The 14,557-nt window shown below is 39.1% G+C and overlaps 1 protein-coding gene across 2 annotated transcripts in view; it reads left to right on the forward strand.

Annotated features, from left to right (window-relative positions):
* The window catches only part of ARSB (arylsulfatase B), a 167,840-nt gene that overhangs the window by 90,002 nt on the left and 63,281 nt on the right, over window positions 1-14,557 (forward strand). The window lies entirely within an intron of this gene.

Raw genomic sequence — 14,557 nt, forward strand, 5'->3', positions numbered from 1 at the left:
CCCAGGACCCTGAGATCATGACCTGAGCCGAAGGCAGAGGCTTCAACCCACTGAGCCACCCAGGCGCCCCTTCATTTTTTTTTTTTTAAACATTATTTTTTCCTCTGTATTTCATGTTGGATAGATTCTATTGCTGTGCCTGCAATTTTTTTTTCCTCAATCCCTAATCTTCCATTAATTCTCTTCAGTCTATTTTTCATCTCACCCTTTGTAGGTTTTCATTTCTAGAGGTTCATTTGGGTCCTTTTTATATCCTCCATGTCTCTAGGTAACTTTATGAACATACAGAATATAGTCGAAATAACTTTTTTGTCATTGTTAAAGATTTTCTTATTTATTCACTTGAGAGAGAGCACATGAGAGAGAGCGAGAGCATGAGCATGAGTGATGTGGTGGGGCGTGTGTGGGGAGGGGCAGAGGGAGGGAAAGGGAGAAGCAGGCTCCAAACTGAGTAGTGAACCTGACAGGGGGCTCGATTCCAGGACCCCAGGATCATGTTCTGAGCTGAAGGCAGACGCTTAACCAACTGAGCCCTTGAGGCGCCCCTAAAATAACTTTTAATGATTCCTGCTAATTCCAGCATCCATGTCAGTTCTGGGTTGATTATGACGGAATGATTATTCTCTCTACTATGGGTCATGCTTCCACGACTTTTAACCTTTGATTTGATGCACATAGACTTTGTGTATTTGACCTTGTTAGGTGCTAGATATTTATGTATTGTTATAAATCTTGCTTTGTTCTGAGATGTAGTTACTTAGAAACGTAGTTTGATATTTCTGGTTGTTGCATTGTAATTTATTAGACAGGTCCAGACCTGTGCTCAGTCTAGGGCTATTTTTTCTCCAATACTGAGTTAGAACCTCCCCAGTAATCTACCCAGTGTCCTGCGAATCTGGCTGTAGGGAGCACGTGCTGGTCCCAAGTCTGTATGAATGCTGGGCACTGTTCCCTTTCAACTTTTCACATGGTTCTTTCCTCAGTTTGAGGTAGTTCCCTCAACTATATCTGATCAATGCTTAGCTAAATACTTTAAGGGCCCCCCTGAGAATTTCTTTCTGGGCAGCTTTCTCTTTGGTACTCCATCCTATGAATTTGAGATCCCTTGGTCTCTCTGGACCCTCAGCTCTGCCTCCTGAACTCAGGCAGTCCACTGGGCTATGCCTCAATTCCCATTCTCTGCACCAGGGTCTGAAAACTCTCTCAAGGTGACTTTAAGCTGGGTTTAATGGTGAGATTCACCTCCTTTTTTTCCTACACCTTAGAGATCGCTGTCCTTTGCCTGAGAGTCCCTGTTTTGAAAACTGTTATTCCATACATTCTGTCTGTTTATCTTTAGGTTGTTTTAGGTAGGAGGTTATGTCCACCCTGCATGCTAGTCCATCTTAGCTGGAGGCAGAAATACTCAAAGAAAATTGTATTGTGTCTTTACTTTCTTGATCAATATTTTTCAGCTTATTTTCCACTTTCAAGTGCTTGTTAATTTAATCTGGGATCTTAGACCCAGCTTTCTGAAACAGACTATTATAAATCTTTTAACTCTTCTTTTCAAAAAGTTTTTTCTTCTGTATTCAACTTTGTAATCACACGTAGAGAAGTTATGTATGTTGATCTGTATGCTTAATTGTCTTTAATGTTACTAACACTCCTTTTATTATGTAGCTTTGCCGTCCTCCAGTTCTTAATTTTAATAAATCTTTTGGTTGGCTGCTTTATATTTTAAAGCAATTTTCAGTAGAAGTACATAAATGATGAGGGTGTTTTGTTTTGTTTTTAAGATTATATTTATTTGAGAGAGAGTGAGGGTCCTGGGGAGAAGCAGAGGGAGAGGGACAGGCAGCCCACGGGCTAAGCCCAGAGCCTGATGTGGGACTCAATCTCAGGGCCCTGAGATCGTGACCTGAGCCAAAACCAAGAGTCAGATGCTTAGCTGCCTGAGCCACCCAGGCTTAAGGGTTTTTTTTCTTTTAATCTTTCCATATGAAATATCTATTACCTTCAAACATAAATAATAATCTGACAATTCTTGCCAAATCTCTTCTCCTCAAGATTCTGTTCAATTGCTTTATTGTCTTCTGGTAAGCACCATTACAATAAGAGTTTGCCTGCAAACAAAAAGAAAACTGAGATTCTAATCTTGGTATCTGACAAGGTAGAATTTATGTCAAAATTAGTGGTAGATATAACAGTGGGGATGGTACAAATGATTTCTTCTCTGACCTAAGGGTTTAGAAGTGTGTTAATTTATAAATACATTGGGTTTTCTGTAGTTATTGATTTTTAGTTCAGTTCCGTGTGGTCGGAGGACATACTTTATATTATTGAGTGCTTTTGAATTTGACCTTGGCTCTATATATGATCTTTGTTGTTGTCCCTGCCCCTGAACTTGAAAAGAATGCGTTTCTATACTTGTTAGGTATATTGTTGGGCTTTTCTTGGTGATCCAGTCAGAAAATATTTTGTTTTGGTAGATGAGTTGATGTATATTGCTATGACTGGTATTTTTATCCCTACCTTTGTTGTATCGTTTTATGTTATACTTATTCTTATCTTTGACCTTTGATTTTTTAGTTCTTTTAATATTTAGAATGATTTGTGTGCTCTTCTAGTGTTCCCCTTTATCCTAATTATCTTTTTTTTTTAAGATTTTATTTATATATTTGACACAGAGAGAGAGTGATCACAAGTAGGCGGAGAGATGGGCAGAGAGGGGGAAACAGGCTCCCCGCTGAGCAGAAAGCCCGATGCTGAGCTCAATTCCAGGACCCCAAGATCATGACCTGAGTTGAAGGCAGAGGCTTTAACCCACTGAGCCACCCAGGTGCCCTATCCTAATATTTTTACACATTGTCCCTGATTTATAATTTTGACTTTGTGAGGGTGCAAAAGTGATACGCATTCAGTAGAAACCATACATCAAAGTCTGGCTTTTGCTCTTTTCCCCGTGTAGTAATATGCGGTATGATCTCTCTTGCGATGCTGCAGCAAGCCGCAGCTCCTAGGCCGCCCCGTGGTCATGAGGGTTAACAACCAATATGTTGACAACTATTCTATTTTTCACCTGCAGTACAGTATTTATTAAATTATATGAGATATTTAACACTTTATTATAAGATAGGCTTGTGTTAGATGATCTGCCCTCATCTGAGGCTAATATGAGTGTTCTGAGCACATTTGAGATGGGCTAGGCTATGGTGTTCCATAGGTTGGGTGTATTAAATGAATTTTTACTGTATTATATTTTCAATTTAAAGTGGGTTTATTAGAGGATCTGTATATAATTCTCTTAGCCCCTTTTTTTAAATTAAGATTTTATTTATTTATTTAACAGAGATCACAAGCAGGCAGAGAGGCGGGCAGAGAGAGAGGAGGAAGCAGGCTCCCCGCCAAGCAGAGAGCCCCATGCAGGGCTCAATCCCAGGACCCTGGGACCATGACCTGAGCCGAAGGCAGAGGCTTTAACCCACTGAGCCACCCAGGCGCCCCTTAGCCCTCCTTTTTTACTTAGGTTATTTTATTTGGTTTGTGAGCTTCCAATGGCATCTTTGACTCCTACCTATTACCGATAAGGAAATTAAGTAGTGTATTTAACTCAATGCTTTTCTGTGTCTCTTCCAGTCTTATTCTTAGTTGTATGATTTCTACCTGGTCAGAACATACAATATATAGAATACTGTTCTTCTGTCCTTATTCACAATTTTGTTTTATTCTTAGATCTACATAAATATATTCCATGCTAACCACTTCTGAATTTCTAAAATGTTCTCAATTATCTCTTAGTTGGAAGAATTAATTCTTTAATAGATTTCTCAGGATTCTTTGAATTCTTGACTATTTGTTAAAGTATTTTCTACAACATAATTGAAAACAGTTCAACTGATATGAAATCCTTGTCTCAGACTTTCTTTCCTTGAATTTCTTAAAAATATTAACCCACTTTTATTTGCTTTTTATGATGCTGTTGATACATTTAATGTCAACATGATTTGATTTGATTTTTTTCAAGTGACTTTGTCTTTTTGCCTGGAGGCTCAGAAGATTTTTATTATTATTATGATTTAAAGCCTAAGACTTTTACTAGCTCTGTCTCGAAGGGAACCCTGTAAATTCTTAGATATACAGTGAATTCTTTCAGTCTGTTAATTCAGATCTTTTATTTCAGAGACTTTGAACTATAGTTTTAAATACTATATTTCGCTGTAGTGTTTCTTTCTCAGGGACTGCAATTATAAATATTACTGAATCTTATTTACATGTCTTTTATTTCTGTTTCTCTCTGATCCTTTTTCTTTATTCTGAATTATCTTCTCTCTTTTCATTTTTATTCTCTATATGCCTCATATACTTTCAGTTATACATACTGGGATATATATACATACTATTCCTTCCTTTCTGAGATTTTTGTCTTTTCTTTTAGTTTCTTAGTTCAGTGTCAGAGTTTAAAATTTTTGACTCATTTTTTTTTTTTATATTGGCAGTTGCTGATTTAACTGTGTTTAATTCATGTTGAAATAACATGTAACAGTTTTCTTCTGCATTGTGGTGCTTTTTATTCTTCTTTCTTTCTTTCTTTCTTTTTGACATAATGGGGGCAATGTTTTCATTTGCCAAAAGTTTTGAATTCTCATCTCCTCTTTTTTAAACTCCTATGGTAACTTTATTTAGATGCTTTTGCTGTTCACGTTTTCATATGTCAGCTTTTCCTGGACCTGTAATAGCAGGCATTCTAAGGGGATGGGCTTTTGAGAGTATAATTTAGTTCTTAGTTCAAGAACACCTTCTTCTACTGCTATAGCAAAGTGCACTTTTTAAAATAAACGTTGCCCTTTTCTGGTCTGATACTAGGTTGTGTCAGTAGGACCCTGATCTTTGCCTCTTCCTTTTTCCCCTTTACCATTCACTTTCCGCAAGACACCTGTTCTTCAACTGCTCCTGTAAGATTGCTACCGCCTGAGACCATCACTCTTGTCCTGCGCACTGTCCAAGCCCTCCCCTTGGATTCCCCGGGGGCCAGTCCTCTGATCCACTTGGTGTCGACCTGTATCTCAATCCTCTATCCCTGGGGTTTAATTTACCAGGTGCAGTCTGAGTCCTTCCCCTCTTGTGCCCCCCCCATCCTCTTTTGCATGATGCCAGCCTGACTCTGCCCTGGTTGACACTCGCACTGACTCTTCAGGTCTCAGATGATTATTTCCTCACAACCTCTCAGGGTTTAAACATGTTCTGTCTCCCACTTATGTTGTAGGCTTAGGCGAGAGAGAGAGAGGGAGAGAGAGAGATAAGTAGGCTCCTCACTGAGCAAGAAGCCTAATGTGGGGCTTGATCCCAGGACCTTCAGATCATGACCTGAGCCAAAGGCAGACACTTAACTGATTGAGTCACCCTTCCTTTTCCATATGGTTTCTAAAGAGAATATGTAGAGAGATTAAAATTTAGATGGCCACCATTTTTTTGTGGAAATCTGGAAAGTCACATGTTCTTAGGCTCTTCTCCAGTTTAAGAAAAACAGCACTAGGGTGTTACATGCAACTGATGAATCACTACATTCTATCCCTGAAACTAATAATAGAGTGTATATTAGCTAAATTGAATTTAAATAAAAATTTTTTTTAAAAAGCCGTAGGAACTATAAAGAAGCATTGTAAGTATGGTTGACGAAATAAGGATGGTAGAGTATTCTAACCAGTAGCCCTGCATTCAAAGACTGACATCTGAATAGGTATGTGTTTTTAAGTCAAAGCAAAATATTTAAGGAATGATGTATTATTATTTTTTTTTATTCTCTACTTTACCAACCTTTTTTATAAAACAGCTTCTACACTGGGGCACCTGGGTGGCTCAGGCAGTGAAGTGTCTCACTCAATCCTGGGATTGAGTCCCGCATCGGGCTTCCTGCTCAGCGGGAATCTGCTTCTCCCTCTGCCTCTGCCCCTTCTCTACCGCTTGTGCGCTCTCTCTCTCTCTTTCAAATAATTGTCTTTTTAAAAAAGAGAGAGAGAGAGCTTCTACCCTAAGTCCACAATATGTAGCGCTATAAGGGTTGGTTCAGATTTGGGTTTTGTTTTTTGTTGTTGTTTTTTTGTTTTTTGGTTAGGTGACTTCTCATGCAAGGATACTACATGTTATGCCTCGTTTCTTCTGTTTCCTGTTGTGTAGTCTAGTGTTTGCTGCCTGGGTGGACATAGAGGGGGATGTAGTTGGGAGTGAAGGAAGAAAAACCTGATGGGCTAGTTCTGAAGACAGCTCTTAGGAGATCATTGACCCTTTTTTCTTTAGGGCAACCTCGGAGTCCCATAGCTAGAAGTAGACAAAGCGAATCTGTCTTTTTTCTGTTTTCTTTGGGATCAGGTTTTGATTCTTATGGTAGAATCCAAGAATGTGTTGTTAATCTCTTCAACACTGGCATTAGTGAAAATCCCCTGGAGACTTTGGCATCTGGTCTTCTCTTTAGTTTCCAGCGCTCTTGCCAGTTTTCATCTTTTTGTAATTCTTCATGGGTATTATCATAGAAATTGGAAGAAAGGCATATTAGGCCTTGCTAGTTTGCCCTGATACTAACCCAGAAGTCCTACTAATTATTTTTCAGTAATGAATAGGAAAAGACTATACTTAAGGGAGTGATTCAGTTATTCTTAATACTACTTATTTCTTAAGTAGCCTACTTTAAAAATTTAATAAGATTTCTTAATAAAAATATCCATGAAAATAATCTCTCCATATATAACTCTATGTCAAATGAATTTAAGTTATATATTTCCTCACCAAATTTAGTCAAAATCTTATAATTTCCATGCCTAAACTCTTTATTCATGGTTATGTTTGCATGTTAAAATGGCTTTTCAAGGAGCATGAGATTTACAGAAACCTTATATCACCTGGACCCACATAACAAGGAAAAGAAGCCCCACCAGGAATTTCACTGGTACACTGACCCTTGAACAACACAGGTTTGAAACTGTCTGCATCCACTTATATATGGATTTTTTAATACAAATACAGTATAGTACAGTAAATGTATTTCCTTATGGTTTTCTTTTTTTTTTAATATTTTACTTATTTATTTGACAGAGAGAGAGATCACAGAGAGGCAGAGAGATCACAGAGAGGCAGGCAGAGAGAGAGGGGGAAGCAGGCTCCCCGCTGAGCAGAAAGCCCAATGTGGGGCTCGATCCCAAGACCCTGAGATCATGACCTGAGCCAAAAGCAGAGGCTTAACCCACTGAGGCATCCAGGCGCCCTTCCTTACGATTTTCATAATGGCATTTCTTTTTTTCTAGTTTACATGATTGTAGGAACACAGTATATAATACACATAACATTAAAAATATATGTCAATCCACTGTTTATGTTATCGGTAAGGGTTCTGATCAGTAGTAAGCTACTAATAGTTAGTTTTGGGGGGAGCCAAAACTTGTACATGGATTTTTGACTGCCCAGGGGGTCAGCGCCCCTAACCCTTACATTGTTGGAGGATCAATTGTATAATGGCTAAAAAATGTGAACTCTGTGGTTAGATCTGATTCAAATCTTATCCTACCCATTTATTATTTGTGTGACCTTGGGCAAGTTACTTAACAGTTGCATCTGTTAGTTCCTTCCTGTGTAAAATGTAACTACCTAACTCATAGGCACTTAGGTGAGGGTTTAGTGAAGAGTATGTATAAAACACCCAGCACAGTGCCTGGAACACAGTCATGACTCAGTAGCTTGAGATGAAGATAGTAACAATGATGACATTGCTCATGAAGAGATGACAGGATGGACATTACTCTGGGTGTGTCTTGAATTTTTTAAAAATTATTTTTATCAACATATAATGTATTATTTGCTCCGGGGTACAGGTCTGTGCATTGTCAGGCTTACACACTTCACAGCACTCACCATATTGTGAATTTTTTAATCAGTAACTTTTTTTTTTTTTTTTCAAAATTTCTTCTCAGAAAATATCATCATGGCTATTTCTGTTTCTGAAAATTTGATACTGCTTTTTAGGGTGTGTCCTTTATGACAGATGGCCAGCAGCTCATGGTAAAATGAATATGGGATATAAAAGCATTTCATTTATTTATGGGAAATATTTTATTGCCCCACCCTTCAACTAGTTGGAAAATGAAAGTCAAAAACTGGAAACTATTTATAAATGGACAGGGCTGTGATCTCAGTGTCTGAAACTGTAGACTTTGAGAAAATATTTATAACATATTGGAAACTAGTTACTGATCAGTGTCTTCTTGCCCTATTATTTTTAAAGCTAATCCAGAGAATATGAAATTTGAGGTCAATTAATATTGAATACTAAAATGTCATCAAAGATAATTAACTTGGGGATGCCTGGCTCAGTGGGTTAAACATCTGCCTTCGACTCTGGTCATGATCCCGGTGTCCTGGGTTTGAGCCCCACACTGGGCTCCCTGCTTGATGGGAAGCCTGCTTCTCCCCCTGCTTGTGCTCACTCACTCTCTCTCTCTGATGAATAAATAAGTAAAATATTTTTTATTTATTTATTTTTTTAAAAAAGATTTTATTTATTTATTTGTCAGAGAGAGAGAGAGCGAGAGCGAGCACAGGCAGACAGAGTGGAAGGCAGAGTCAGAGGGAGAAGCAGGCTCCCTGCGGAGCAAGGAGCCCGATGTGGGACTCGATCCCAGGACGCTGGGATCATGACCTGAGCCGAAGGCAGCTGCTTAACCAACTGAGCCACCCAGGCATCCCAGTAAAATATTTTTTAAAAAGATATTTAACTGTATACCATTTTATACAAGTTTGTAAGAGAAGAAGATGGAGAAAAGGATTCTGTCTCTTGTTAATAGAGGCATTTGAAGTTACTAGAGATATTTGGTAATGGAGTCTTAAAGATAAGCTGAATGAATGGAAATGTAGGACATTCAAGGAGAAACTGAGGCCATGTCTGCATCTTGCTAAGAAGACAAATTTAAATAGTGGTTAGAAGTGAGGAATTCAGGAGTCAGTCTGAAACTCTGCCCGAGTTTCAAAGCCAGTTCCATCCCCTGTTCAACCACATGATCCTGTAAGTCACTTAACTGGTCTGTGCCTATGTTATACCTGTGTCGCAGTGTCAAGGATTCAATATGATAATATGGGCAAAGCATTGAAAATGATACGTGGCACATAATCAATGCTCATTAATACCTGGCCAAAACAAGGAAACCCCCAGATCACTCCAGTGTAGTTGTTATGGGCATGGATGAAACCTGCCCATTTCACCGGTTTAGAGATGGCTTTCTGTCTTTAGTGGTCAATGTGAACAACATGTTGTAGTTCTTTTTCTTTACGTATTTATTTGCCTACTCCTTGCCGTTGTCATTCATTTAAGCTGGGTGTCTAGTGAGCATCGTGCAATAAGGATCCTTGAACAGTCCCATAGTTGCCTACCTTCAGAAGCTTATTGGAGGGGCGCCTCTGTAGCCCAGTTGTTAAGCATCTGCCTTCGGCTCAGCTCATGATCCCAGGGTCCTGGGATCGAGCCCCACATCTGGCTCGCTGCTAGGCCGGAAGCCTTCTTCTCCCTCCCCCACTCCCCCTGCTTGTATTCCCTCTCTTGCTGTCTCTCTCTCTCTGCAAAATAAATAAGTAAGATTTTAAAAAAAGAAAGAAAGAGAAGAAAGAAACTAATTAGAGCACACTGCTTTGTTCCTATCACTCTGGAGCCTGAACATTTGCCATAGTAAAAACCCATGCTACCTTGTGGTAATAAAACGAGGTCATTGCATGAACTTGTATCATTGTTGGAAAATCATTTCCCATGAACATCATCCGTCATCATTCAGAGATTTAAATGCCACAAATGGAATCCACAGTCTAACAAAGATAGTGTTGCTTGTACAGCAAACTATACCACATCTGAAAAATAGGGGAAAATCCCTGGATAACAGATGATGCTGTATCTTTTTTATATGCAGTTCATGGTGAGTAGACTGTGTGACTTAGCTATATTTGACACACATTTCTAAAATGAGACTCTCACATGGGAGGGAATATTGTAACATGTCTTAGAAATTAAAGTTATCTTTGGAGTAAATACCCAGGAGTGCAATGGCATAACAAATAGCATGGAGGACAAGGGGTGTTAGAGAGGAGAAGGGAGTTGGGGTAAATTGGAAGAGGAGGTGAATCATGAGAGACTAGGGACTCTGAAAAACAATCTGAGGGGTTTGAAGTGACGGGGGGGTGGGAGGTTGGGGTACCAGGTGGTAGGTATTATAGAGGGCACGGATTGCATGGAGCACTGGGTGTGGTGAAAAAAAAATGAATACTGTTTTTTCTGAAAATAAATAAATTAATTTTTAAAAAATCATATGGTATGTCTTTCTCTGGTTTGCTTCACTTAGCATTATGCTCTCTGAATTCATCCATATTCTAAAAAGTGAGCTTTTATTCATTTTTATGACTAATACTTCATTGACTGAAATATGTGTGTGTGTATATAGATATAGATAAATTGTCTTCCTTATCAATTCATTTATTGATGGACGTTGGATTGCTTCCATAATTCAGCTATTGTAATTAACTTTGCAATAAACATAGCAGTGCATTAAAAAAAAAAGAAATTAAAGTTATAACTACACCAATATATTTCATGAGGGGAATTATTGCCAGCAAGAAGAATGGATGGGAATATTAATGTCTCCTTGTATCTACATATTATTCTTTTTTAAAAAAATATTTTATTTATTTATTTGACAGAGAGAGATCACAAGTAGGCAGAGAGGCAGGCAGAGAGAGAGGAAGGGAAGCAGGCTCCCCACTGAGCAGAGAGCCCAACGCAGGGCTCCATCCCAGGACCCTGGGATCATGACCTGAGCCGAAGGCAGAGGCTTTAACCCACTGAGCCACCCAGGAGCCCCTCTACATATTATTCTTATATCTGTGTCTCGGGTTATAGTCTTATAATTGTGGTTATGTTATTTCCATGTCTGTAGAATGAGGATCCACATTTTGCAATAAAAGTTGTTCTTGTTTTTAAGCTGTCGGCTTATTCAGCACATACTCTATACCAAACTTTATGTCGGTGTGCTTTATGTACACTGCCTCATTTAATTCTCCTAACAATTCTGGAGAATTGGATACTTTTATCCACATTCTGCTGGTGAAGAAGAAAGGCTCTAGTTTATATAACCTTGTGGACTTGAGATGCAGACCCTGAAAGCCTGCGCCATTAAAGACAGTGCAGGACTGCATGTGAGAGAGTGAGGCCTTTAGAACTGGTTGGGAGGAGGACCATAAATTACCAAAAGAGCTCAGTGTCCACTTTCTAGTACTTTTGTTATATGGAAATATGACTTGGGAACAGTATAATATACAAATAATCATGAAATGCTGCAGTATTGGTAGCATTACCTATAAATGCATAGGTATGTATAGAAGATAGAAGCTAATACCTGGTATAATAGAGCAATAATGAGTCCCATAAGCATTTATGAGTTTGATGAAGCCACTGTTTATTTGTAAGATTATTATCACACAGTTGTTGTTGCTGAAAACTGTCACAAACAGGCAAAGTGGGTTTTTTTTTCCCCATTTCACTTCAGTGCAGGAAGAAATTGTATCATATGCAAAAAGAGATATGTTCAAAGTACTTATATCCCTATACAGGGGCAAGTTAAAGGGACTGATTGTAGGAAGTTATCAATGGTTCTCTTACGATACTTTCTGAGGAACTAGGACTTCCTTTCAAGGGGAAGCCATTGTCATTATACATGGACTCATTACCTAAGTGTCCTAGGAGCTAGTCACCCATCTTTTACTCTCTAGAAGAAAATGAAGAATTTAGAACATATAATCAAATGTGTTGATTTCACAGAACAAGGCTCAGGATTAGCGATTCTCACCCTGAGCTGTGTGTTGGAATCAGCTGCATATGTGACAAAGGTATCAAGATAATTCAATTGGGAAAGCATAATCTTCTCAATAAATGGTACTGGAATAAGTGGATATCCAATGCAAAAGAATGAAATTGGATCCCTACCTCACAGCATACACAAAAATTAACTTAAAATGGACCAGAGACCTCGGGAATTTAGGTAGCTCAGTTAGTTGGGCAGTCGACTCTTGGTTTCACTTTGGGTCATGATCTCTGGGTCCTGAGACCAAGCCCCATGTCAGGCTCCATGCTTAGTGGGGAGTCTACTTCAGGATTCTTTCTGTCCCTCACCCCTCCCCGTTTGCTGTCTTTCTCTAAAATAAATTTTAAAATAAGTAATTCTTTTTATTTTTTTTTTTTTAAGACTATTTATTTGACAGAGAGAGAGAGATCACAAGTAGGCAGAGAGGCAGGCAGAGGGAGAGGAGGAGCAGAGAGCCCGATGCAGGCCTTAATCCCAGGACCCGGAGGTCATGACCTGAGCCGAAGGCAGAGGCTTTAACTCACTGAGCCACCCAGGCACCCCTCAAGTTACTTTAGAATTTTAACCTGCAAATTTTACTTAGCTGAACCTATATTTCATTAGTAGTATTAACTTCTTCTGAACAATGTGAAAACTTCATAGAATGCATTCATTCTGATTTCCCCTCCTGACTTATTCGCTGTTATTATCATCCAGATCTTAACTCTATTTGCATTAAACCCACAAATTAGACCCCATCTGCATCATCAACATCCTGTTTGGATTTTCTCACATTCAGCATTTTGTCTGCTAATCATCCCTTCTTGCATTCAGAGCTTCTGGAATCAAATCCTAGTTCCTGTCAAATTGGACTCCTTGGCAGTCTTCATCATAATCAGATAATTGCCTCAAGAAGAAAATGAGAAAATTCCTGGGAAATATGCCCCCTCCCCAACAGTGCTGCATCCTGTGCCCCCAGGACTAGGGGCATCCCTGTGGATTTCCTCCCACTCTCTAATTAGGGTGTTTTATGGAGTAGAGAAGAGCAAGGAAATCTGAAAGCATACAAAAGTTAAATACATTCAGTTTGAAGAGCTGTCATGTTTTTCTGTGATCATATTCTTCTTACCTTTTTTTACTATTAGAATTAACTTTATTTTGGGGGTGCTGGGTAGCTAAGTTGGTTAAGCATCTGACTTGATTTTGGACCAGTTCATGATCTCAGGGTTGTGAGACCAAGCCCTGAGTCTGCCTCTGCTGGATGTGGAGCCTGCTTAAGATTCTTGCTCTCCCTCTCCCTCTGTGCACCGCCCACCCACACTTAAAAAAAATCTTTATTTTGTAGTATAATGGTGATGGTAGTTGAAGTTTGGGGGTTTTTTAAAATTAGATTTTGTTTTAAAATTTTTTTCTTGGTGAATACAACATGGCCAATTACAACCCAGATTTTTTTAAATTTTCTGGGCTTGAAATCCCAAGCCACTGCTGTAGACAGCTACCTGTGATTTTGAGGTGTGGATACTGGGTCACCTGAAAACATGTCCTCGTGGTTACATCAGGGACCTTAGTGGTTTTTCAGGTGTATACAAATCCTACAGTGTTAATAGTACTTTGCAACCTTTTATTAGGTTATCAAGCAGTCCTTAGTACTCTCCCAACATCTAAAATTATTTTTTACATAAGGCTGAGTCTATACTAGCAAAATGTCCTGGGTACATCATGTACACCCCACATACATTTGGTGATGGTAATGTTCCCAATTTTTTTTGAAGATTTTATTTATTTGAGAGAGAGAGAATGAGCAGGAGGGAGAGGGAGTGAGAAACTGAAGGAGACTCCACACTGAGCACAGAGCCCAATGCAGGCCTGGATCCCATGACCTCAAGATCATGACCTGAGCCAAAACCAAGAGTCAGACGCTTAACCGACTGAGCCACCCAGGTGCCCTAATGCTCCCAATTTTTTCAGAACACCATTTTGAGAGTCACATGATCTAATATTTGGCCAATACCTTTGTCTGCCTTCCTCATATCATAAGGGGTTGGACTGTGATCCCCAAGTTTCTTTTCACCATTAACATAGGTTGTGACTGTAGTATTGATGCCACTGTCCTGGTAGATGTTCTTTCCTCATCTCCCGTGAACGGTTAATGTGAAGTGTACACAGAATGACTTGAGTTCTCATTTCCCCCTTTCTTTAAAAATTTTTTAAAGGTTTTATTTATTTGACACAGAGATAGAGAGCACAAGTAGGCAGAGAGGCAGGCAGAGGAAGAAGGAGTAGCAGGCTCCCCACTGGGCAGGGAACCCGATGTGGGGCTCGATCCCAGGAACTTGGGATCATGACCGAAGCCGAAGGCAGATGCTTAACCGACTGAGCCATCCAGGTGCCCCTCTCATTTCCGCTTTGTAAAGAATGATCATGCATAAATACAGCCACAACATGTATTGCAAAGAGTCACAGTTAAGAGTATCGTTTAATTGTCATATGCTTGACACTGACCATTTTATTAGATGTTCAGTCATTACTATAATGTAGACAAATAATAATGAGTTAAAGATGCACCAACTACAGACTTTAGAGATCTCTGAATTCATGACAAAGTTGTTAATTGGCAAGCTTGTTATTTCCTATAAGTACAAGGGAAGGAAGTATTAAAAGTCATCGTCTTAATTTGAGAGAGGAAATTAATGTTTCCTAAAAAATTCTCTTCT

The sequence above is a fragment of the Mustela erminea genome, chromosome 3, assembly GCF_009829155.1.
Source record: "Mustela erminea isolate mMusErm1 chromosome 3, mMusErm1.Pri, whole genome shotgun sequence".
Taxonomy (NCBI): Eukaryota; Metazoa; Chordata; class Mammalia; order Carnivora; family Mustelidae; genus Mustela; species Mustela erminea.